The following is a 27,507-nucleotide window of genomic DNA, read 5'->3' as shown; positions in this document are numbered from 1 at the left end:
ACCGAAACATCATTTGACTAAAACTGGCTTCTGTATCACGAAACACCAACAGTTGTCACATGTATGGGTCGAAGTATTGTTAACCCTCTTCTTAAACTAGAGAAGCGTCTTGCTAGTAAGGACATGCTGGTCACCTTCTCTGCACCCGAACGAGGTTGGCAAAGACATGAAAGCTGTCGATGAGAATTTATGACCGATCAATCACCTTCTTATAGCCACAAGAATTATATGACATGTCTAAGATTAAAAGTTCCAACCACAAAAATCAGACTAATCACCATCTAATTTCATAATTCTGCTGATTTTCCATCTGCTAGAAAAATATTAGAGGGGCAAAAAAGTAAGCAAGGGACAGCTACTCCTTCAGAAAGGAAAGTAGAGTATAAATTATTTCAGAAAGAATATTAGAGGACAGCATAAACATAAGATATTCCTGATTGGCTGAAACAACAAAAAAACAGGAGTTGGAAGGAATTAAATGTGTTACAAGGATCTTCGATGAAACATACTACTGAGGACGGGGTCAAAGGTTGATCAAGAAGGCCCATGGCCGAGGTTGGTGACTTCCATTGCACTTTGGAGGGCCGCCCCTTAAGGTCAACCCAAGTGGTTGAGCCTGCGTTCTAATTTTTGGCTGTGGGGGCTTGCATTCGTGCGGCCCCTATCCAATTCTTAATCAAAATTTTCTTCTGGAGACATTTTATCAGCAGCCTGTGTGCATGTAATTAACAGGGCATTATCATAGTTGAACTTAAAATTGAGTTTGTCACTATTTCTTCCAATTATATGTCCTTACGAATTAAGACAAATCTACTCCGTAAAGTTATTTATTTGAGGAAAATATTAAGGAGCCGTGAACTCAAACTCGAGGAACAAATCTGAACAAATAACTTTACATTATCAATTGAACTCCAGGAACCCTGATAAATGATACAAACTCCGGAAAACAATCTAGATATAGAAGTTGAATTTCAGAACCTTCTGGGATTCAAACCAATTATTATGTCCAAACGCTCTCTTAGGTTATTACAAGTGGCTAAGTAAAACACTAAAGAACTCCCAACAACTGAAGTTTGATCATTTCAGTGTTCCTGGAGTTTAATTTGACATGTAAGGTTATTAGTTCGGGTTTGTTCATACTTTGAGTTCACTGTTCCTTAATCTTTTCCTCAAACAAGAAACTTCCCATAGAAGATTTGTCTTAAATCTTAAATGCATAAAATAGAAAGAATTAGTGAACAAATTCAATGTTAAGTCCAACTATGATAAAGATTGGTTAATTACATGAACACAAGTTGTCGATGAAATGTCTACAGAAGAAAACTTTGTTTAAGAATTGGACAGGGGCCGCATGAATGCAAGCCCCCACTGCCAAAATTAAAACGTAGGATCAACCACTTGGGTTGACCTTAGGCGGGCGCCCCTCCAAAGTGCAATGGAAGTCACCAACCTGGGTCATGGGCCTTATTGGTCGCCCATTGACCACGTCATGGAAATTATGTTTCCTCGAAGATCTTTCTAATGCATTTAGCGCCCTCCAACTCCTGGTTTTTTGTTGTGTCAGTCGATGAGGGACATCTTAAGATTATGCTGTCGTCAAATATTTTTCTGAAATAATTAATACTCTACTAATCTACTTCCCTTTCTGATGAATAGCTTCTGAATGTCCCTTGCTTTCCTTTCTTCCCCTCTATTTAATGCAACACACAAGATATATTTCTAGAAGAATGAAAATTTGGCAGAATTAATGAATTTAGAAGGAGATTAGTCTGATTTTTGTGGTCATAAGTATGCCATAATAATTATGTGGCTATACATTTATTGAAACTTCTAAGTTTGAACATGTCATATAATCTTATTTAGCTATAAGGAGGTGGTTGATCTGTGATAAAATTCTCATTGACAACTTTCATCTCTTTGCCAACTCATTCAGATGCATAGAAGGTGACCATCATGCCCTTGCTAGCAAAGCGCTTCGCTAGTCTAAGAAGAGGGTTAACAATGACTTGATCTATAAATGCAACAAGAAAGACACGGACAAGACTGCTTTCGTGTTTTGTGATGCAGAAGACACGTACAAGACTGCTTTCGTGTTTTGTGATGCAGAAGCCAGTTTTAGTCAATTGATGTTTCAGTAGGCATGAAGATCGATCCTCTATTTAATATAACTTCAAGTTGCAAACCTGTAAATTGCGAAATGAAGATATCTTACATATCAAATCGCGTGAGATTTCCATGTAGGACGCACGTGTCTTCTTTTTCAACTTTATGATAGTTTAAGTGTCTATTTGTACACACCTAAAGTTGGAGGGCATAGGCCAAGTTAAGAGTACGTTTATGTATTATGCCTTTAAACTTCAAGTAACTAGTTTGTGCACATATGCGATTGTGTGAGTATATGCACAAAATACCCAAATTAAAACACGGAAAAACTCTAGGATCGATTACTGGAGTTTGAACATTTATCAGCTTAACTCAAGAAATTGTTTCCTAAATTGGATATTAAGGTTATTAGTTTGGATTTATTAAAGGAGTTTGAGTTTAATTCTCCTCAATCTTTCCTTAAACCAAAACTTCCTACAATTGGAAGATTCGGTGCACAAACAATGATAGTGTTTGTGTTAGTGGAAACGTGAAATAAAGAACAAGATAAAGAACACAAGATTTAACGTGGTTCAGATCCAAATGATCCTACATCCACCAAGGAACAATCACCTTTATATTATTAACAAAGAAAGGGGAGAGATCCCAAATACACCTAAGAGAATTGCTCTCAACTCTCTACTCTTATAATGTATTTTACTATGAATTTTTAAGATGGTTTTTTAACAATAAAGAATGGCCATTCTTGGGCTCCAAGCACAAAATAAGAAAAGGAAAACTAAATACAAAATTTGTTCTCCACAAATGTTTTTCTTTCTCTCCAAGTTCATTTCCTAACCAAGTAAATTGGCACATGGGGGTTTTCTTCCACATGGATTAGACTCCACAAGAAAACAAACCAGCTCTTTCAATCTCCACCTTGGTTTGAGTTTCGAGCATGCATATAACAACTCTGGCCAAAACTTCTGAGCTTACTGGAAACCCCGTTGTAAGAAAAAAGAAGAATTAAACCTTTGTTGAACATACTAGCTCCGCCTAGTAGCAGCTCTCTCAGAGTTGCATCAGTTGATGCATGCCCCCGCCTCGTCCTTGAAGTGTGCAAACTTGGAGAGCAGGATTATTTTTGTCGACATGTCTGCAGCATTATTATCTGTGATAACCTTCACGACCTTGATAGTTCCCTCTTCAATGATATCTCGAATGAAATGAAATATGACATCAATATGTTTGGTACGCTCATGAAATCTTTGATTTTTAATCAAATGAATAGAAATTTAACTATCACATCTTACAATTGATTTCAGTTGAACCAAACTCAATTCTGCCACCAAACCTTTTGACCAGATAGTTTCTTTCACTATCTCCATTGGTACCATATATTCTACCTCTATTGTAGACAAGGCGAAGATCTACTGTAAAGTCGATTTCCAACTAACGGTATGGTCAACAAGAGTAAAGATGTATCCAGTTGTGGACCTCCTTCTATCAAGATTCCCTACATAGTCAGATTCCACATAACCGAGAACTAAAATAGCTTCACTTTTTCGAAAGGTTAGGCCAACATCAGAAGCTCCTTTGAGATATCTCAATATCCACTTAACAGGTTTCCAATGACTCTTTCTAGGGTTGACCATGTACCTGCTTACGACACTTACAAATTGAACAATATCTGGACGTGTGCATACCATAGCATACATAATGCTACCAAACGCGCTAGCATAAAAAAACCTTTAACAAATGATCCACCACATACTCATAATGAGGCATTTATAACTCTAAAAGTATAAAATGAGGAGCTAACGGCGTGCTTACAGGCTTGCACATATGCATACAGAATCTCTCAAGAACCTTTCGATTTACCTCTTCTGAGAAAGATGTACAACATTGTGTTCTCTTGAATCTCTATCCTATGTCGGCAAATGTAGTTTCGAACATTTTTCATTTAGACCTATGCCTTCTTGGTCAGCCGTCTAACTCTCTTATGCTCATATGTTGTCTTATTTATTTACGTTCAAAGTGTTAGCTGTCACCCCTCATTTTTTAACTCCCAAAAGACTATATTTTAGGTTTTGAAAGGGTTTTAATTATTAAAGTGACAAAAGATGAAAATTTGTTTCAAAAAGGACTATTTACATTTTTGTTCAGAGTCGCCACTTGACATAAACTTTGTGTGCCAAGTCACCTTTGAAAAATCCTTTTCAAAACCGTTTGAATCTTTGAAACTGGTTTGCAAACAGAGATTCCGGCTAAGGAATTCTGTTGACCGAGGGGAAGGTGTTAGGCACCCCTCGATCCTGTGGTTCGACCATGGTAGCTTGGTGGAGAATATCGGCTAATTTGATATTACGAATGTATAAACCACACAAAAAACACAAAAAACAATCAATCAAATGAATAAAATGAAACAATCCAAGAACATAGTGTCTAGTCCAATTATTACAGTCCGAAATAAAAAGGTACTGAAAAGTAAACCTATGCTAATCCTAAACTACGCTCCAATGCTTTACCCGATGTCTTGGGCCTTTATCACGAAGTCTCCCGCCAACATAATACGTCGGGGCATTCCCCGGTGAATAAATACAATGTGTATTGGGGCATTCCTTGACCAAATGGGTACAATTTTTGAATGCGAGAAAACCAAACAATTTCACCAAATTTCGAACATTCAACAAAACCACAAATTCTAAACTTTTCCTAACAAACCAACGCTTGCCTACCGTTTACTTATCGCGAGTTCCAACAATATTCATGCTTATTTCGAATTAACAAAGACAACAATAAACCAAAAATTAAACCAAATTCACCCTTTTTATCAATTCCTCAATTCCGTTCCAAATTTCCTTTTAACATGATTAAACCAATTCAATACGCAATTCACCGAGCAAGTTTTCATATCCAAATCCAACATCAACCAACACACCACGAAGATTCAAACATGTCAATCACATCATTCATAATTACGTAAAAATTAAAAGAAAGAAGAGATGGAATTGGACCTCAATTTTTATTTCAATCCCGAATTGTTTGACAAATCTACCACTGGAATACCCGAATTGAACCTCAACAGCGACCAACAACTCGACAAACTTTGACTCTCCCTCCGTTCGAATCGAAAGCCAATGGCGAAATCGCAAAATCAGAAACCAAACTGACCTGAAACAAATATCACGAAAAAACAGATTAACCCGAACCCATTTTCATACGTCACATTGCTGGCTCATCTTTTGGCCATGGGTTGCGACGGAATCAAAGTTGGTTTGTTGTTGCTGCTTAGCCAGAGCTCTGATGAGCTCAATCGGCTGCAGGCATGACTAATTTCAACACTTTAAGAGGATCCTGACATCATTCCGATGACCTGTGCTCCATTTTTATCCTCACTGGTCTCCGTCTAGATCTCTTTTCATTTTTTTGATCAACCTCTACACACCATCTTTCTAATATTCATGATTTTCTTTCTTTTTTATTCTCTCCCCGTTTCTCTCTCTCTCTTCTCTCCGATCACATCCTTTCTCTCTCGCCTCTATTAGTTTCTCTCGTTCTCCCTTAATTAGTGTGTGGTTGTGCGATTTGTGTGTAAATATGGCGTCTTTGTATTATCTATCCAAGAAGAGAAAAGAAAAATGGCTGATGGATGATGATCTCTGATGGAATCGTGAATCCGAACCCCCTTTATTTTTTGTTGTGTGTATATATTCCCTGGAAACAAAAATGGATGTGTATGTTCCCTTTTTACTTGAAAACAAAAAATGGAATCTCGTGAGTGGGGTAGGGTTTGGTGAGGGTAAAGGTATAGGGTGGGGTTAGGGGTATAGGGGTATGGGGTAGGTTAGTTGGGATAAAGTTTGTTAGGATAAGATTAGGGATTTATTGATTTTTTGTTATTTTTGTATTTTTGTGGGATATAATCATATAGGTGAGGGCACGCAGTAAGACAGGGGTAAAAATGAATAACTTGGGTCTTCGGGAGGGATAAAATTAGGTGTCTACATTATGCCTCCTTTGAATGTAAACACAAAGTGTTTTTAGAAAAAGAAGTAGACAACGAGACCAAATTTTGACCCGACCATTATTTAAGGAAAGAAGCAGAAGGAAGAAGAGCAACCGGATCTTGACTTAGGACATCCTACCTACCCAAGTTATGAAGGAATCAATTGACACACATCTCAAAATATTGGAAGGAAATTGACTATACCGAGTTGGAGAGTCGAGTGAGGTTCCATCAAGGTTCCATTCCGCGGCTCTGTCATTACATCAAAATGAAAATTACAAGTTAAAACATAATTGAAATTACAAAATCCTATCTATACAGTTTCTGTTGGACTCCTGATTTAAGTTTTATCACCCTATTCTTCAGGCGGGCTCTTGACTTCCAATTTTATCACTTGTTGCTTGGTCTTCAATTGCTTCACCTTGTTGCTTAACTTTCCATTTATTCGCCCTGTGCTTCATGTGTCACGACCCGAACCACACAAGCCCTAGCCGCAACGGGCATTCCGAACCTCACAGGCCCGAGATACCCCTGTCTTTGCCCAACCTATTAGTGATATTGTCCGCTCTGGGCCCAGGCCCGCACGACTTTAAAATGCATCACTAGGGAGTAAGGATTTCTCACTTATATACTCAACATTCCTCCTATGTTTTGACGATGTGGGACTCCTTCCCTAAGTTGGGGTGTCACATACAACCCCCCTGATGGACTCAGCGTCCTCACTGAGGTTTGCACCACTGAATGGGATTCGCCTACACTCAGGACTGAGGTTTACCCCGCCTTACCGGGATTTTCCTACACTCAGTTTGAACTCTGTCCCACACGACAGGGACGACACAGGAGTGGCTCTGATACCATTTTATCATAACTCGAACCACACAGGCCCTAGCCATGATGGGTATCCTGAACCACACAGGCCCAAGATACCCCTGTCTCTGCCCAACCCACTAGTGATATTGTTCACTTTGGGCCCAGGCCCACACGGCTTTAAAACGCATCACTAGGGAGTAAGGATTTCTTACTTATATACCCAGCATCCTTCCTATGTTTTGCCGATATGGGACTCCTTCCCTAAGTTAGGGTGTCACATCGTGTGAGCTCTTGACTTGCCATTTCATCACCCTGTTCTTCACGCGGGCTTTTGAATTTCAATTTCATCACCCTGTTCTTCACGCAGGCTCCTAACTTGCTATTTCATCAATCTGTTAGCTTTCAACTTTTCACCTTGTTGCTTGACTTTCAACTTCTTCACCATGTTTCTTGACTTTTCATTTATTCACCCTACTCTTTAGGCGGGCTCCTGAAATCACATCAAAACTAAAAAGAAAATTATCCCAAACAAAGATTATTATAAAGAGGTTTCATTTTCCAGAAAAGTGAAGTTCCAACACAAAAATTAAATTTTGCCTCAGTTTATCATCAAAGGACTTTTGTGAAAGTCACATCATTATAGGAATCAAGGAGAATGACTCGACTATAAGGTACGTCTTACTAGGAATCAAAGGGAATGACTCAACTAAAAGGTACGTTTTATATGAATCAAAGAGAAAGACTCGACTAAAAGGTACGTCTTATAGGAATCAAAGGAGATGACTCGACTAAAAGGTACGTCTTATAGAAATCAAAGGGAATGACTCGACTAAAAGGTACGTCTTCTAAGGGTCAAGGGGAATGACTCGACTAAAAGATACGTCTTACAGGAATCACAGGGAATGACTCGACTAAAAGGTACGTCTTTTAGGTATCAAGGGGAATGACCCGACTAAAAGGTACGTCTTATAGAAATCAAGGGGGATGACTCGACTAAAAGGTACATCTTATAGGAATCCAGAGAAATGACTCGACTAAAAGGTACGTCTTCTAGGGTTCAAAGGGAATGAATCGACTAAAAGGTACGTCTTATAGTAATCAAGGGAAATGACTCGACTAAAAGGTACGTCATCTAGGGGTCAAAGGAGATGACTCGAATTAAAGATATGTCTTATAGGAATCAAATAAAATGACTCGACTAAAAGGTACGTCTTCTAGGGGTCAAGGGGAATGACTCAACTAAAAGGTACGTCATATAGGAATCAAAGGGGATGACTCGACTAAAAGGTGCTCTTATAGGAATCAAAGGGGATGACTCGACTAAAAGATATGTCTTATAGGATCAAAGGGAATGACTCGACTAAAAGGTACATCTTATAGGAATCAAAGGGGATGACTCGACTAAAAGGTATGTTTTATAGGAATCAAGGGGGATGACTCGACTAAAAGGTGCGTCTTATAGGAATCAAAGGGGATGACTCGACTAAAGAATACGTCTTATAGAAATCAAAGGGAATGACTCAACTAAAAGGTACGTATTATAGGAATCAAAGGGGATAACTCGACTAAAAGGTATGTTTTATAGGAATCAAGGGGAATGGCTCGACTAAAAGGCACGTCTCCTAGGAGTGAAGGTTCAATTTAAGAAGTGTATCACCTAGAAAATGAAAACTAGAATCCTTGGACAAGTATGTCTCCGAGGGATATAGGATGATGAATTTTTACCATGATTTTATTATCAAACTTGTGCAGCAACATTACTTCTTGCATTTGTAAAAGTGAGGCATTGCAGCCCTTGATGTTTATTCTCTGAAGTCCTTGCTTTGAAGGTAGTATGTTTCCTATTTCATAAAAAAAACTTGTGAGTTTAAAACATGGTGGTTGGTTTGTGGCTTTAGCATTCATGGCAATCGCTCTTTCCCTCGTCATATTTAACCTTGCTTCCAACCATTAGCATATATCATTGACTTGCTGAATTATTGACCCAAACTCAGATTATTAAGATTGACTGAAACAAACATAGTATTTCTGCTTCGCCATGTTTCTCAGATAAACCCTTTGCGCCTTGGTATTTCCATGGGTTCCCAGACTTTTCTGTTGACAAAACTTTCTGCATGTCCTTTTTTGGCTCACAATCATGTCTCTTTCATGTGCTGGCTATTGTCTTGCTTTGTGCAATTAAAGAAGCTTGTAGCCAATTTTGAAATCTTTTCTCACTTGTTTTTTATACGGTCTTGACTCAAAGACAAGAGAAAAAATAACAATGATTTTTTATTTGGTTAACTGACTCAAGAAAATAAAATAAAAATAAAGAGAAGAAAGAAAATACAATGAATGTCCCCATTTGAAACAAAGAAATGAAGATTTTTCTAGAAAAGATAGTCAACTCTAATGATTATGTCATGCATTTTGGATTAAGATGCCTAATATTTACATCCAAAATTCTACCAATTGTTTTTGAGTTAATGGCCTTGAAACTGAGTTGCTTCCTTAGGCCAAATTCATTCGGAAACCTCATTTGGCTAGTGGCGCCTTGAAGGATTTTCGCCAACAAACCTATTTCTTACTCTCAGCTCACTATTACCTTATGGTGCTTGTGAGGGGTTTCACCAATAAGACTCTCTCATTTTTATTTCTCTCAACTTTCCATCGCCTTACGATGCCCATGACGATTTTCACCAATAAAACTCTCTCATTTTTATTTCTCTCCTAATTTCTTATGCTGAGGAAGACAAGTAGTACCCAAAATGCATCATTATATTCATTGCATACTTAGCCTTAACATTCTTAAAGGTTGATCTGAAGGTCTTTCTTTGGTTGTAACTTGGCTTTTGGATAAGGTTAGAAAGAAGGGATGACATGAGGCCCAAACGACACTTGAAGTGGTGTAGGACTTACAACTTTTGGAATCGACTTAAACAAGGAGGATTAACTCATGCCTTAATTTTTTTTGACTGGGCAATCCTAAATTTTTTATTTGGTTGGACCGAGCCCTGAGTAGGGCAGCCTACGTATCTCACCCTCGAGAGAGGAGAATCAGGTCATGCGTAGTTCTGGAAGCTTGTTCTTTTGCTTGATAATGACTTCCTTTTTTATTCTATTGAATTTTATTGACGTCTTTTCTTTTTGGTTTTTTTTTTCGACTCTATTTTCTTGACACTCTCTCTTTTTTTTTTCGGACACATTTTTTCTGTCTTCTTTTTTTTTTTTGACTCTATTCTTTTGCTCGACACTTTTCTTTTGAATTTTACTGACTATATCTTGATTCAAAAGAGGGTTATAAAAGAAAATAGAAATAGACTCCAATGGGGTAAACAAAGGATGACATAATGTTTGGATAGTCATCATATCAATCCTTGAGAATGCAAGTACATAATATGCAATTGAAAAATGAGAGATAAAGATCATGTGTGACACTTTAACAACACTAACTTAAACTGAACATGTGTGTCACTTCTTCTTCTATACATGTCCAGCATACAACTTGACAGCCTAAAGGACTATCAAACACGAAATGGACACTAAAGGAACAAAAATCAGCAAGTTCACAAAGAGAAAACAACACACTAGAAGGAGATGAAGAAGAAGAATTGTATGAAATTAACGATAGATGGAGAGACCCTCACTTCCACCAATGAATAGAACTAGAAGGTGTAACCTTCAAACACACATCACCAATGTAAGATCAAACCACTCTCTTAGGTAACCCAAAGGAAACACTCTTCCTCAAGCACACCTTTCTTGCCAAATTTCCCAATACAAGTGAAACCCTAACTTCAAATGTATTCAAGGAACCAATTTCGGGTTTGAGAGCTACAACTACAAGACTAAAGCTACAATCTAAGAATAATATCCAATTTCATTAAAGTTTAATAAAAAGAGAAGTAAAATGGTCTATTTATACTATTACATGCCAAATGACAAAAATGCCCTTAATGAGGGCTTAGAAATGGGCGCCTATAGAGTGTATATTTGGAGTGTAAAATGTCTTCATTGACCTTCACTTGAGGCTCCTATGAAGTGTATAAGTTCCCCTCCTTACTTCTCTTGACCAAGGCTTCAAAATACTTCAAAAGTTTTCAATTGCTTGCCAATTCCGAAGCCTTAACTCTTAGACAATACCTTGTGCTCTTGATGCTCATTGTGCTTGTATCATACTCTCCATCTTGAAGGAATTTGTCCTCAAATTCAGATCTTTCAAAAACCAAAGAGAGAGCAAAACAAACACAAAATCCTCTTGGTAGGAGGGTTAGTATTAGTACCACACTTATATCATCAACCCATGGTTGCTCACACTTGACATACATCCACATATCCTTGGTTTTTGACATAAAAAGCTTGGCATAAAGTATACCAAAGACATGAATAGCATCAATATAAAAAATAAGTGAGTACGACCAGCAACTATAATCTTCACATCTCAAGAATATTCTGGGGTCAAAGAGAGATAATAAGCAAGGGCCTAGGCCATGGTGAAGCATCTCTTTCACTAGATTATTACGCCAAGGGGGTACATATTTGAAATACAACCAGCAGTCCCTTATTTTGTCCATGAAACAATTAGTATGTTCATCATAAACATCAAGGGAAAACAAGCACAAGCCAAAACAATCCCATCCCCATCCCACTAGTACACTGGGATCAAATGGGTGAAGTAGCCAAGGGAATAAACCAAACTACTCATTCCATCTACTAGGGTATCACACTCGCCCCAAGCATTTGTTCTTACGGAACACTAGCACACAAGGATAAGGACTTATGACCAAGTAGGCCTCCCTTAGCAACATACATATCATCATCCGCAATCTCTCCATACACATGATCACCGTTACAAGAATGAGCATCAACTTGAATATCTTTAATCTCATTACTCACATAATTAAGTAGTGAACCACCCTTAAAAACAGATTGAGCATTACACAAAATAATAGTACGACCAATGAAAGATTCATGCTTCTCTACAGTAGGGAAACCCGAATTCACATCACCTTGGATACTAATAGCCACATCACAACATTTTAGACTTGAGTGAGTGTAGAGGGTACCAATTTTACCTTGGGTTGTACTATGGAAGCCCACTTGCCTTGAACTTTCGGCCAAGAATGCACTTAGAAAACCAACATGTTCGGGAGGGACGTCTTTTGGATTCTCCCTTGAAATTATATCTTCTTGTACCTACACATATGAAGAATCAATGCTAGGCAAAATGCTGGCATTTGGGTCAGTGATTATCAAGGATTCTTTGTGGACAAGATCCATAATCAAGCATTCTTTTTCCTTTCCAACTTCACTACCCATGGTTTTATTTTCCCTTTCCTTCTTTTCTTCACACTTTTCTTGCATATTAACATCAAGTTTCTCTCCTTCTTGAGGCTTGGCATCACTCTCTTTGGTTTCTAACTCATGGAGAGGAGTCATTAGATTTTGTGAAGTATAGGATCTTTGGACTTGAGGTGTTTGGAATTGTGGAGATTTTGGTGGACATAGTCTATCAACTCTCGCTCTAATTCTAATCATGTCACCCCTCATTGAATCCATATCACTCCTTATAGCATCATTTCCGCTCTTCATTTCTAACTCAAAGCCTCCATTTGGGCCATCAAAACTCCCATAACATCATTTCCCAAAGATTGGGAAGTAGTACCTTCGATTTCCATGGGAAATGTACCTACGAAGTGCAAAAAACAGCAAGCAAAATAACCTACAAAACAAGCAAATGAGTTAGTTCAAAAGCCTCACTTCACTCACACTCAACCTCACATCACACTTGGCTTCACAAGTGTTGGAGAACCGACAATACTTGGCAAGTTACTTGAGAGGTGAGAAGCTTTTAATTGGAATGGATCTTCGTTTGAAATGACTCAAAATAAGTGATGCACTAACTTGAACCAACAAAAATACTACGACTTGAAAATGAGAAAAGCACACAAAAATCGAAGACGCGAAACAATGGACTCTAATCTAATTACCAAACTAGTAGGTAATTACTAGCTTACTAATTAGTAATAGAATCAACACAAAATCAACTAGAAACAAAAAATAGAAACTAGGAAATCTAATTTTAGAACTCAATTTGGTTGTTTGTATAAGTGATGACGTGGCATCTTGTGATTGGACGCCACTTTTCAAAATTTTCAAATCTCAATTCACTTGTTTCGCCCAAACACACTTAAGAGAAGAAGAAATTTCGTGTGGGAGGGAAAAATTGAAGGTTTTGGAGCCCTTTTGGAGCTTCAAATGAATTCAAAATGGATTGGTCCCCCCCTTGTACTTTCAATTGTACTTGATTATTCCATTTGTCTCTTCTTTCTTTTGGATGACTATGAATATACCAAGGAATATTCCTTCACAAAAACCAAGTACTCTCTCTTTCTTCTCCTTTTTTTGGATCAAACACACTCTTTGAATATTATTCCTTAGCAAGACTTGATGAACATAGAAGAACAAGATGAATAATTAAGAGTTGACCAAAGTTTGACCACCTAACAAATGAACACCAAATCTGATTTTTTTTGAAGATCTAGATTACTTATGCCAAAACAACCTCAACCAACTAAAAATCAGTCACAAATCAAGTCACCAACACAAGCCAAAAAACTTCACCCTCTCCAAAAGCTTCAAACAAGCCACAAAATTAGTGGATCTAGCTCAAAAACAACCAAACTTCACTCTAAAAGTAGATCTAGACTCCCTATGTGCTAGAAAGAAAGGATCTAGCACTAGAAACCTTCAAAACAAAACAAAAACTTGTATATCTAACTTGAAAAATTCGGATCTACAACAAACACACAAGACAACACTCAATTTTTTTTTTTTTGGTATTTTCTGATTTTTGACTCTTTTTTGATGAGATTTTCTATATAAGAACACTAACACCAAGGATTAGAGTTGTGGGAACAATCCTATGCAAGGCTTTGATACCAAATGATAGCCTAAATAACTATCAAACATGAAATGGACACTAAAGGAACAAAAATCAGCAAGTTCACAAAGAGAAAACAACACACTAGAAGGAGACGACGAAGAAGAATTGCATGAAATTAAAGATAGATAGAGAGACCCTCACTTCCACCAATGAATAGCACTAGAAGGTGTATCAAACCTTCAAACACACATCACCAATGTAAGATCAAACCACTCTCTTAGGTGACCCAAAGTAAAACACTCTTCCTCAAGCACACCTTTCTTGCCAAATTTCTCAATACAAGTGAAACCCTAACTTCAAATGTATTCAACGAACCAATTTCGGGTTTGAGAGATAAAACTACAAGACTAAATCTACAATCTAAGAATAATATCCAATTTCATAAAAGTCTAATGAAAAGAGAAGTAAAATGGTCTATTTATACTATTACATGCCAAATGACAAAATGCCCTTAATGAGGGCTTAGAAATGGGCGCCTATGGAGTGTATATTTGGAGTGTAAAATGTCTTCATTGACCTTCACTTGAGGCGCCTATGAAGTGTATAAGTTCCCCTCCTTTCTTCTCTTGATCAAGGCTTCAAAATACTCCAAAAGTCTTCAATTGCTTGCCAATTCCGAAGCCTTAACTCTTAGAAAATACCTTGTGCTCTTGATGCTCATTGTTCTTGTATCATCATGAGTCCCTCACATCAAATGATTCATGCTTTTGTGGATATGATTTCTTTTTGTTCCTCTTGATATAGGATCACGCAGCCACTGTTTGACCTAATTGAGACATGTCTTTCGATTGATGGACGAGTTATTCTTGTGATTCTCAAAACAATTGCCTTAATTTTCAAAGAAGGCTTCAACTTGATCACCAAATGCCCCATCAATCTATCTATTGTATCAGATGCTCTCTTTTTCTAACTTTAACCCTCCGATTCAATGCTCATGCTTAAACTGGATTTTAAGATCTGGCTGAAAATTTCACTAGCATGTCATATCACTAGAGTCAACATAAAATGTACTATGTAAAGTAAACAAACAAACAACACATATTTAAAACACAAAGGAAAATGGGACACTTTATTTAGTTGAAACAAAAGATAGAAGGGTTTGAACATAAACGACAAAAGGGGAAAAAATAAGATAGATCCCAAACTACAACCCTGAAATAATTCGGATAACAGAACATAAAACAAAATAAACTACCAGACCTCTTCCTAGTAGGGAGATGGGTGACTTCTCAATTGCTCAGCCTGACATCTTAGCCACTGGTTTCCCTCACTGTCAATGTTCTGCACCATAATTGATCCATCTTGAATCATCTTCTCAATTTCTCTTTTCAAATCTCAACAATCTTCAATACTATGACCCTGAGCATCAGATGATACATCATACATTAGGATCAAAATTTCTTGAACGTCAATTAAGAGTGCACCCAAGGAGAGGATTGATCATTCCCCATTGTACCAATCTCTAAAATAAACTGGCATATGACTCTCTAATTGGTGTGAACCTATATCTCGACTTTTGCCTCATTTCATCATTTGGCTTGAATAAAAATCAGGCTTAGAAGGGTTTTGGTATTTTTGTGGAGTTAGAGGATGACTTTGATGAGTTGGTGTGTTCCACTGTGGGTAAGATGGGGGTTGAACATGTGGCTGTGCATTATATACTGGATATAGAGGTGGAGAGCAGAGTATAATGGATTTTGAGAGTGATTATGTGAAGCTTGGGCATAAACTTGGGTTTGTGCCTAATAGTAATGATGACGGGGTCTTCTTGACCATTCCTGCTCTCTTACTACAATAGCAGATGCATCTTCCTCATTGTTTGTCTCCCCAACGCTTCCTGAACCCTTTTGAATTGCTTGAGTAGTCACTTTCAATGTTGCAAAACTAACAATGCGACCAGTCTTAATTCCATCATCTATCATCTCTCCTATTTTGAGGACCTCAATGAATGGCTTGCCTAATTCAGGTAACAAGTGTTGATAATATGTTTCATCTTGCGCTTGAATAAACACCTTCACTATCTTACTTTCTTTCATTGGCAATTTCACCCTAGATACTTGTTCACGCCATCTGATCTCATACTCCCTGAAACTCTCAGTATTTTTCTTCTTCATACTGGTTAGGGATTTTCGATCAGGGATCAATTCCACATTATATTGAAATTTTTGCACAAATTCATTAGCTAAATCATTCCAACTATTCCACCTATCAATATCTTGATCAACAAACCACTCTGAGGCTAGACCCGAAAGACTCTCACCAACATAAGACATGAGCAGTTCTTCTTTGCCTTCGACACCTCTTAGTTAGTTACAATAACGTCTCAAATTCACCACCGGATCCCCATGTCCATCATACTTCTCAAACTTTGGCATCTTAAAATAGAAAGGGAGATGAACACCTGGAAACATGCACAGATCTTTATATGAGACACTTTTGTACCCCTCAGGCCCTGGAGATTCTTCATAGCCAGTTCCAAACTTCTCAATTTTCTGGTCATTTCTTCTTGTTCTTCTTTCATAACATATTTTTTGACATTAAGAGCAAATTCAGGCTGATAAGTGTAGCCATAAGGATCAGTCAACTTAAATGTGAGATCGGGAGCATAATGTTGATCACTTGAAATATTCAATACAAGGTTTCTTTTAGAATGAGGAATCACAGCCGTTGGATTGACATTAAAAGTAGGAGCTTCAGGCGGGGGTGGCGCTGCAAAAGCATGAACAACAGATGGAGCCGAGTAAGTGGTAGTTTTGTGTTGAGGAGTGAGGAAAGGAATATTGGAAGTGTTTGGATAGTGTTGCCCCGGAGTAGTCCCTATGCATGTTGTGGCATGTCAACAAAAATGGGAAATTTTGCATGTGACACGAGAGGCAAGCTAAAAAGATATTCCAGATTATCAGTAGGAACTGGAGGAGGCGGCAGCCCATTAGCCCAAGCTCGATGCATTTCTATCATTTGTTTCCTTAATTTTTGAATCTCTTCATTAGCTCCTAAATTCTCATTCCCCGAACTCCCTGTTGAATTAGTGACAATAAAATTGGTATCCTTGTTGGCCATAACTTTCTCTGTAACTTGGTGCACTATGGAGGACCAGCCAAAATGCCACAAACCAACCACCTTAAACTAACAGAATAAAAGAAACATCAAATGCGTTAGAGTCCAACACCTTTTTTTCAAAACCTCTCTTTTATTTTTTTTCCTTTTAGAAAAGATCTCCGAACCCAAGAAGGGCGCTTACATATCTCACTCCCGAAAGAGGAGAATCAGGTGTGCATAGTTCGTGAAGTCTTGCTAAAATGGCCATTAAACTTTTTTTCCTTTCCTTTTTCTTTTTCTTGAAACTTTAAAAGAAAACAACAAATTGTCAAAAGAATTGACGAAAATCTTTTTGAGTTTTTCAGCTTTGAAAATCCCTATACAAAATGAAACCTATGATACCAAATAAAATCTTTTTGGGATTTAGATTTTGAATTTCACACAAAAACAAAACTTGAACCTATTAAAGGAAAATCTTTTTTATTGTTTTGTTTTAAAGATGTATATGAAACAACTACACTAATAAAGAGTGAAGAAAATCTTTTTAGATTTTTTGAAATAAGATCAACCAAAAATGACACCTACGACTATTGAGGAATGTAGACAGGTAATTTTGTTCCGTCAATAATATTTCTTATTCCGATATCACACAATTTAGTCCCATTTTTATAATTTTTTCCCAAGAAAATAAATAACCACCTCATCTTTCACTTATTTATTTATTTATTTATTTTTGTTTTTATCCAAATAACAAATCCTAACTAAATTTGTCTTATTTTAAAGATTCCAACAATCCACCCAAATCAGAAATAGACACCTAACCCTTACCCTACCCATTAAATTAGGACACCTCACCCAATACCACCTCACCCAATACCACCTCACTACCCCCCTCTCACGTGTCCCCCTTTTGTTTTTCTTGTCCACAATGAAAATACACAAAGGAACTTTCCAGGAAATTACCTAGGGGGATGGACCCACAAGTCTCCTAAAACATTTTTTTCTTTCCTTGTAAAATATATACACACAGTGCACGAAAAAAGGGGTATGACAGCTCTGGCGACTCTGCTGGGGACCCTTTTCAAAATTTGAGCTTATTTTTTAGAGTCTTATCGACTTTTTTGGCATTATGAGTGTATAAACATTGTTTGTGATTATTGTTTGTGTTGTTGTTATCATTGTTGTGCGTTTCTGTGCTCTTTGTTTACAGTTTTTCTTTATTTGTTACCGCTTTATATCTGACATCATTTGCATAACCCGAATCAATTCTATCTGCAACAAGTCCCGGAGTGCATGTCGTGTGCATGAACTTTAGTTGAGTTACCCTTATTTTAGGGGGGGGGGAGCCGTTGGATGTATGGAGTAGGTGGAAAGCAAAGCAGCCACTATCGACCATATGCTCCCCCAAACGGCCTTGTTAGTAAACCACAACGTAGGTTAGCCTTTAGGTCATTCTTATGTGCATTATATTGAGACCTAGCAGGGCCCACACAGTCCTTTGTAAGAGACTCACCTTTAAAGCATCCCTACGTGCTAAATGTTACATCTCTGAGGGTAACGTGGTCATTTGACAGACTGATTTGGGGAAAACATGTGTTAGAAGTAGAGTGTGTAAACAATAGAAATAGAAAAAAAAAGGAAGGTGAGTCGAGAAAAAAAAAAGAAAAGAAAGGAGAGATTCGTAGTTTATTTTTAGATTTCTTTATGGCTTTTATTTTTCACAATTTAAAAGATTTTCTTACCTTTTTTACGTATTTACTTTAAAACAAAAAAAAAACTCAAAAAGATTTTTCCTTTGTCTCCTTTAGCATGCATTCATAATTAAAAAAAAAAAAAATTCTTTCATAGTTGTTGGTGGCAGTTTTGTGTGAAACGTCTAATTGAAAACCCAAAAAGATTTTATTTTTCATCGTTCATTTGTAATCGCGTCTCTTAAGTCAATTCTTGGTTTATTTGATCCTTAATTGTCCAGCCTGGAAGAACTACGCATACTGATTCCCATCCCTCGGGGCGAGATACGTAGACAACCCTCGGTGGGTCCGGTAATCTTTATTTTTTGGCTTTTGTCTTAGTCATAGCCTAGGTTTTTCTCCACGTAATTTAGTATTGTTAGCGGGTTCTTACCAAGTAGGCTGATTTTATTCAGTGCTACTATTCAGCAAATTTGAGTCATAAAATAGTATGTCCCTTCGACACACGTCTGATACATAATCCCATGGGTGAGGATCTTTTCCTGTCTTATCAAATGTTTAAGTTAATATCCTATGTAGTATTACAAGATGGATCTATCCATACGTCTAGAGTCCTTATGGTTGTCAAGGTACCCAAAAAGTTGGTCAAGTGGTGGGGCACATTCAACTACTCTGAAAAGCACGAAGTGAGGAAAGTGTTAGGCAATCTTGTAGCACTCATGCATCTTACGCCCCATACGGACCTAATAGAAGATGCGTTGACTTTTTGGGATGCAAACAATTTGGTGTTTAGGTTCAGAAATTGTGAATTGACTCCTACCCTGGCAGAAATATCTCGTTTGTTTCAATTGACTTATATGGGTCAGCAGATGATTTTAGCCCACAATCATACTCGTAAGAGATTTCTTCGACTCTGTGGACTGCAAGATAACAAGCATCTAGGATGTCTCAAACAATCTTAGATTTATTTTGATTATTTGTTTGTTAGATTTGGGTCCTTAGAGGGTTTCAACTACTTTTGGGATGAATTATGAACCACCAAAAAAATCTGGGAACAACGTCGTCTTGAGGTTTTCTACCTAGATTTCTTGGGCATCATAGTGTTTCCGTTAGATGAGAGATGTATCAATACGCGTCTACAATCAGTGGTGATAGCTTTATTCAAGAAAAAAGATGAGGTCACCATTGTACTAATGATCTTAACAGAAATATATAAGGCGTTAACTGAAGTAAAAGGAGGGGTACAATTTTTTGAGGGGAGTAATCTGATATTGTAGTTGTGGATGATGGAGCATTTGCATACGCCTTCTTTGATCAAAGCAGATCTGGTCAACCATTGTCTGAATGATCGAGTACAAGCCATGCAAGAGAGAATACATTTTGATAAATTTTCTTTTCCTATGGGAGTCAATGCCTTTGTCAAATTTCTCGAATCAAGAACTCCGGAAAACATTCTTTGGTCCTATGTATGGTTTTGTCCTAAGAAAATCTTGATGGGATCTTAAATGCAACTCCTTCTGGTTTTGATAGGACTTAACTATGCTAGGCCTTACAGCCCAAGAAGGGTGATGCGTCAGTTGGGTAGGGTGCAAGAAGTCCCACCAATAATGGACCTTCTAAAAGATGTAGATTACTTTAAAGACCAAGACTTGGGGGAAAGCAGATATGAGCAATTCTGGAATAACGCGATAAAGCTAGGTGTTGATACTCTTGTGGAAGGTCTGGATAATCCGAGGTGTACTAAAAAATATGAAATATGGATACAATATAAACCCCATGGAATTAGTAGACCATTACTAGCTCAGCCTAGGGGGCAAACACAGGAAGCAGTTATGGTTGAGGACGATGAGCAGGAAGATCCTGGTGACAAAGTGGAGTTTTTGAGAGTTCAGCTATCAATTCTGATTGCAACTATGGAAGGGTGTCAGAAAAACCTTTTTGGGTATAGTCTCCAAGAGGTGGGGATGCATTCGAGAAGCTTATTCCCAAGTGTCAAAGCATCATTTCAGGATATGTTGCAAAGTTTGAGTGGAAAGGCGAGAACTTCACAAACAAGTCAATCTCAACCAGGGCCATCACACGGCGCAACAGTTTGAAGAGGAACTTTTTTTTATCTTTTATATAGTTTGAGTCCTTTATTTTCTATCCTCATATTGTTGTTAAGTCGGTGTCAAGGTGGTTTTAATATTAGGGTCTTTATTAGGAATATTATGCATGTCTTACTGTTGGTCTAGAATATCGTTTTGTCTTTGTTTATTAGTATAAAGGTTGCCTTAAATTTGAAGTTGATTTTAGTAGTATTTTATGAAATGTTGTGATGTTGTGTTGTTCTTTCTTTTGTTTATTTTTCGTCATTCAAAAAAAAAAATCTTCAACTTTATGATATTTATGCATGCGCTGCCCGAACTATGCAAGATCTGATTTATGTACAACATGATACGTAGGCAACCTACTTTTGGGTTTGATCTAATCATTTTGTTTCTTTGTTTTTCATTATTTTTTTCCTCTTTTTAAGAAAAGCAAAAGCCATAAAGAATGATAAAAGAAGGTAGATAGCAAGAGAAAAAAGAAAGAATGATAAAAGAAGGAAGTTAGCGAGAGAAGAAAAGAAAGAAAGAATGATGAGAGACTGAAGGGAAATAACAAAGACAGATACAAAAGGAGAGAGAAATGAAGGCAAAATAAAAGAGGCATGGATTGGAGAAAAGAAGCAAATGAGCGTAGATAGAAATCGGGATGATGTTAAAATGACCTCGCTACCCTCAAAGGCTAGTAGAAATGAACATGAATCTAGGTCAATTTTACCAATATGATTCCCATGCATGTTGTGTGCCCTAGTCCTAATGGGTGTTGTCTTTGATGAGCATGTTCTTTCAGATAACAGTGGCTAGTCACCCGTACTTCACTAGATCAAAAGCAAAGCTCGCCATGGCTAGTAGAGAGATTGAAAATTCACTCATTGACCCAGATCAGGATCCAGGGAAGAAATTTCAGAATGCAATGATGAGGTATTGAGACTTAGGCAACAATTTCTAGATCTGCACCGAGCATGGGCGCTAGTGGCATGCCTCCTCCTCCACTCCCTGAAGATCTTGGGAATATCCCCAGTTGCCTATGCTCTCTCAGGAGCAATTCTATGTTCCCATTGAGTCACCGGAGCACACATCAGGATTCAGTCCGTGGCAATATTACCCTGGCACTTCTAGTGTGCCCTTGGCAGTTCCTAAACTAATGCCAGTGACTTACCTGGCACCACCGGCAGTGCCTATGTTCATGGATCTTCCACCACCTGAAGCTCCCATATATGCTGTGTGTCTGAAAATAGTGCTTCCTTGGTCTGCCAGTGAGCCAGTATTGAAGGTTTTAGATAGTCAGTATTATGTCCCGGAGCCTACTTTGAGATTGAATGAACCGTATGGGTACGCTCAGCCACCTGCATTTCCATTTGATACAGAGAAACCTATCGTAACAGAGGAAGAAGAGGTCATAGCACGGAAATTAAAAAGTTTGGAATAGGCCATGAGGAATCTGCAGGGAATTAGAGGTTATAAAAGTGTTTCCTATAAGATCTTTGCATGTTCCCAGACGTCAACCTTTCCCTCAGTTTTAAAATACCCAAGTTTGAGAAGTATGCTAGGCACGGTGATCCCGTGGCACACTTAAGACGTTATTGCAACCAATTGAGGGATGTAGGGGGAAGGGAAGAGTTTCTTTTGGCTTTCTTTGGCGAGAGTCTTTCCGATCTGGCTTTAGAATGGTTTGTTGATCAAGATATCGACAAGTGGAACAGTTGGGATGACTTATCTTCCGAGTTTGTTCAACATTTTTAGTATAATGTCGACCTGATTCCTGACGAAAAATCCTTGGTCAACATGAAGAAGAAAAGCGCTGAAGGCTTTAGGGAATACGCAATAAGGTGGCATGAACAGGCCGCTAGAGTGAAGCCTCCAATGAAGGAGAGTAAGCTGGTAGAGGTCTTCATTCAGGCATAGGATGAGACCTATTTTTTTCGGTAGTGGGAAAGTCTTTTATTGAAGTCCTCAAAATGGGAGAGATGATAGAGTATGGAATTAAGACCGGCCAAATAGTGAGTTTTGTCGAGTTAAAATCCACCATACAAGCGATTTAAGGTGGATCTGGCGCATTCGGAGGTAAAAAGAAGAAAAAGGACGTGGAGACCATTGTAGCGGGAACCCATTCCTATCCTAAAAGATCGCCTCACCCCTATCCCCAATCCCAAGCCCAAGTATACACCCAAGCTCTATATATTCCTCCCCAACATTATTACCCTCCACAAAACCCATTACATTCCATTCCACCACCCCCATACCCAGCATATAGTGCACAGCCATTGCCAAAACCCTTCTTACATGCAATGGCATGCGCAAGCTCCACAAAATTGTCCATCAGCTCCACCAAATTACCAAAACCCCTCCAGACCTGATTTCCAACCCAGGCCCAATTATAAAAAAGAGAAGGCGGTCAAAAATTAGTTCACATCTCTTGGAGAGTCATATGCTAGCTTGTTTGATAGGTTAAGAAAGATGAAGGTCTTAATCCCAATTCAAGAAAGGCTTTCAAATCCACCTCCGAGGAATCTCAATTATTCTTTAAGGTGTGTGATTATTCTGACATGCCAGGGCATGATATCGAGAAATGCTGGCATTTGAAGAGAGCCATCCAAGATTTAATCGATGCAAATCAGATTCTGGTCCAGGCGTCAAATGTTCCAAACATCAACTGGAATCCACTGCCAAGCCATGCTGAAACCAATATGTTAGAATTGATATATGATGGCAAAAAAGTCATCGATGTGTCATAAGCGTATTGTTAGAATACAGACCATGAAGATAAATCGGTGTATATGGCGGATTCATTGAAAGCAATATCATTGATCCAGGAAGAAGCAGGAGAAGATAAAGTCCAAGAAAGCATGAAGTAACCCGTGATCATGGTGAAAAGTGCTGAAATAGTTGTTGGGCTAAGTCAGGACAAACCTAAGTTGACGGTGGTAGGAGCTCCGGGTAAGCCTATTTTAACAGTAAAAGAGTACTTACGGTGCCTATTATCGTCAAACCGGCAACCCAACTTTTGATCGTCGATATGAAAAAGGTCCCTTGGAACTATAAGCAGACTGTGATGACTTATCAGGGGAAGGAAGTTGAGAAAAAAGTAGATGAGGTAGGGGGCCTGACTCAGTCAGGAAGATACTTCATGCCTGAAGGTTTGAGGAAGCCCAAGCCAGGGGTGAGTGGGCCTTCATCTCTCAAGAAGCCTATCACTGAAGAAGAAGCTGAAGAGTTTTTGAGAAAGATGAAACTGCCAGAGTACTCAATAATAGATAAGCTAAAGAAAACCCCTGCTTAAATCTCCCTCTTATCTTTGTTACTGCATTCCAAGGAACATCGTGATATTATATTGAAGGTATTAAATAAATCATATGTTCCTAGGGAGATTACAGTAAATTAACTTGAGAAAATGGTTGGAAAAATCTTTGAGGTCAATTGGATCAGCTTCTCTGATGATGAATTGCCTGTTGAAGGTACGGGGCATAACCGGGGTCTTTACATTACAGTGAAGTGCGAAGATTTCTACATCACTCATGTCATGATTGACGAAGGTTCAGGTGCAAATATCTGCCCTATTTCTACTTTGCAAGAGTTGAATATTGGTGTTAAAAGGATCAGGCCCAACAATGTATGTGTCAGGGCTTTCGATGGTGCAAAATCAAACTCTATTGGCAAAATAGAACTAATATTGATTAGAGGGCCTGTTGAGTTCGCCCTAGAGTTTTAAGTATTGAATATAGACTCCTCTTAGAATCTGTTGTTGGGAAGACTGTGGATCCATAAGGCTAAGGCGGTTGCATCTACATTGCACCAAATGATTAAGTTTGAGCATGACAGGCAAGAAGTGGTTATTCATGGTGAAGGGGATTTGTCCGCCTACGAAGATTCTCCCTTGTCCCTTATTGAAGCAAACAATATAGAGGAGACATTTGTCTATCAAACTTTTGATACAGTGTCGGTGAATCATATTGTTGAAGGATAGGTTATTCCAGGGCTATAATTGTCTCCTGCTTCTGTCATGATGATAAATGAAATGTTAAAATATGGATTCGAGCTAGGAAGGGGTTTGGGAGTGTCTCTGCACAGTAAGGTTCATCCCATATGCTCGAATAAAAACATAGGCACTTTTGGTTTGGGATTTGAACCTACCGCTGAAGATCTGAAGAAGGCCAAGGGAAGGAAAAAGGAAACATGGTCACTCTCTCGCCCAGTGCCCTTACTCAGTAAGTAATTTATCAATGGAAGTGTTGTGGCACCTATAGAGTTTGTAGCTGAATTGGTTGATGACTTCTAGAACCTGTTAATCAAAGTTGACATGGTTGAAGCAGGATAAGGTACCAGTAAGGCAGATGTGCAATTCATAGGTCCATCTGTCCGGTTCAATAATTGGGAAGTCCCTCCTCTCCCCATCAGGAGGGAGTTTTGGTAGTTTGTTTTGTTTTTCTTTCTATTTATCCGAGTTATTTTAGGGTTGTAATTCAAATTTTAGTTTGTTTATGTTATGTTGGCATTTATGTTTAAACCCTCCTATATTTCCTTTTAATAAAATGCGATGTACCTTTTGTTTCGTGTCTAATATATTTTGTTTTTGTCTTTTTCTTTATACAGTTCTCTTTATGCTGATTCTAATGACATGAAATGCATGCAGAATTTTCATCCTAATCTTAAAATCCAAACTAATCAAGATATAATAAAGCAAGAGGGGGAATATAATGAAGAAGAGGCACTAGAGGAAATAAGCAAAGAGTTGGAAAAGTTTGAAGACAAGCCGAATCCTAATTTGAATAAAACTGAGACAATTAATCTAGGGAATCAAGAAGATGTTAGGGAAACTAAAATCAGTGTACATGCTTTGCCACAGCTAAAAGATGGAATGATTCAAGCAGTAATTGATTATAAGGATGTTTTTGCATGGTTTAATGGTGATATGCCTTGTCTGAGCCCCGAATTAGTGGCCCATAAATTGCCAACTGATCCTGCATTCCCCCCTGTGAAACAGAAGTTGAGGAAGTTTAAAACTGATGTAACTATCATAATCAAAGAAGAAATTATGAAACAATTTGAAGCCAAAGTCATTCGAGTGGCTCGTTATCCTACGTGGTTATCCAATGTTGTTCCTGTCCCAAAGAAAGATGACAAAATTTGAGTATGTGTTGATTACCGTGATTTGAACAGAGCAAGTTCGAAGGATGATTTTCCATTGCCCAACATCCATATTTTTCTGGACAATTGTGCTAAACATGAGGTTGCCACTTTTGTAGATTGCTAAGTCGGATACCACCAGATCATTATGGATGATGAAGACGTGGAAAAGACGTCTTTTATCACACCATAGGGGACTTATTGCTATCGAGTGATGCTGTTTGGTTTGAAGAATGTTAGAGCAATATACATGAGATTCATGACCACTATGTTTCATGATATGATGCATAACGAGATTGAGGTCTATGTAGATGATGTGATTATTAAGTGAAAAATTCAGGCTGACCATGTTAAATATTTAAGAAAGTTCTTTGAAAGGCTTCGCAGGTATAATCTCAAGCTCAACCCAACAAAATGTGTATTTGGAGTTCCGTCTGGAAAGCTGTTGGGGTTTGTAGTCAGCCATCGGGGAATTGAATTGGATCCCTCAAAAATCAAAGCCATTCAGGATTTGCCCCCGCCCAAGAATAGGACAGAGTTGATGAGTTTTCTTAGTAGACTGAACTACATTAGCAGGTTTATTGCTCATCTCACAACCACGTGTGATCCCATTTTCAAGTTTCTGAAAAAGAGTGCTGTGGTAGAGTGGACTGAAGAATGTCAAAATGCATTTGACAAAATCAAAAGATATCTGTCAAATCCGCCCATGCTGGTACCGCTGGAGCTTGGTAGACCTATGATCTTATATTTATTGGTCATGGATAATTCTTTCGGTTGTGTCCTGGGTCAACATGATGTCACAAGAAAAAAGGAGTAGGCTATTTATTATCTTAGCAAGAAGTTCACAACATATGAGGCCAGGTACACTCTTCTTGAAATGACGTGGTGTGCCTTAACTTGGGTAGCACATAAGTTGAAGCATTATCTCTCGTCCTACACTACTTATCTCATGTCCTGCATAGATCCTTTGATGTATATATTTTAGAAGCCTATGCCGATAGGTCGATTGGCAAAGTGGCAAATATTGCTCATCGAGTTTGACATTGTGTATGTGACTCAAATCTCTATGAAAGCCCAAGACTTGGTAGATGATCTTGCTGAGAATCCCATTGATGAATAGTATGAGCCATTAAAGACATATTTTCCAGATGAAGAAGTGTTGTATGTCGATGATGTCGTTATAGATGCTGATCCAGGTTGGAAGTTGTTCTTCGGTGGAGTTATCAACATGAAAGGAGTCGGAATAGGTACAGTTCTTATATCTGAGGTGGAGCAACATTTCTTGGTAACAACGCAACTTCAATTTTATTGTACCAATAACATGGCGAAATACGAAGTGTGCATTCTTGGTTTGAGGTTAGCTGTTGATATGGGAGTCCAGGAACTATTAGTATTGGGGGATTCATATTTGCTCATCCATCAAATTTAGGCGATTGGGAGACGCAGGATTTGAAGCTCATACTGTATCGACAATGCTTGCAGGACCTATGTCAACGGTTTGTGTCAGTAAAATTTAGGCATATTCCAAGGATTCATAATGAGATTGCTGGTGCTTTAGTCACCCTGTCTTCAATGCTCCAATACCCTGATAAGGCTTAAATCAATCTAGTGTATATACAGAGTCGTGATCAACATTCTTATTGTAATATAGTTAAGAAGAGCTCGATGGAGAACCTTGGTTCTTTGATATCAAGCAGTACATCCAGTCAGGAGAATACCCAACACATACCACCAATGATC

The 27,507-nt window shown here is 38.2% G+C and overlaps 2 non-coding genes across 2 annotated transcripts; one reads left to right on the top strand and one right to left on the bottom strand.

Moving 5' to 3' along the window:
* The first annotated feature begins 505 nt into the window (after positions 1-505).
* LOC124889953 lies at positions 506-665 on the top strand. Its single transcript, XR_007048865.1, has one exon. It is a non-coding gene; the product is annotated as a U1 spliceosomal RNA (small nuclear RNA).
* Positions 666-1,340: 675 nt separating this feature from the next.
* On the bottom strand, positions 1,341-1,500 carry LOC124889964. The gene has a single exon (XR_007048875.1). It is a non-coding gene; the product is annotated as a U1 spliceosomal RNA (small nuclear RNA).
* Between the last annotated feature and the right edge of the window lie 26,007 nt (positions 1,501-27,507).

The sequence above is a fragment of the Capsicum annuum genome, chromosome 12 (genome assembly GCF_002878395.1).
Source record: "Capsicum annuum cultivar UCD-10X-F1 chromosome 12, UCD10Xv1.1, whole genome shotgun sequence".
NCBI classification, from domain to species: Eukaryota; Viridiplantae; Streptophyta; class Magnoliopsida; order Solanales; family Solanaceae; genus Capsicum; species Capsicum annuum.
The sequence above is the reverse complement of the archived record's forward strand: the minus strand, read 5'-3'. Positions and strand labels throughout refer to the sequence as shown.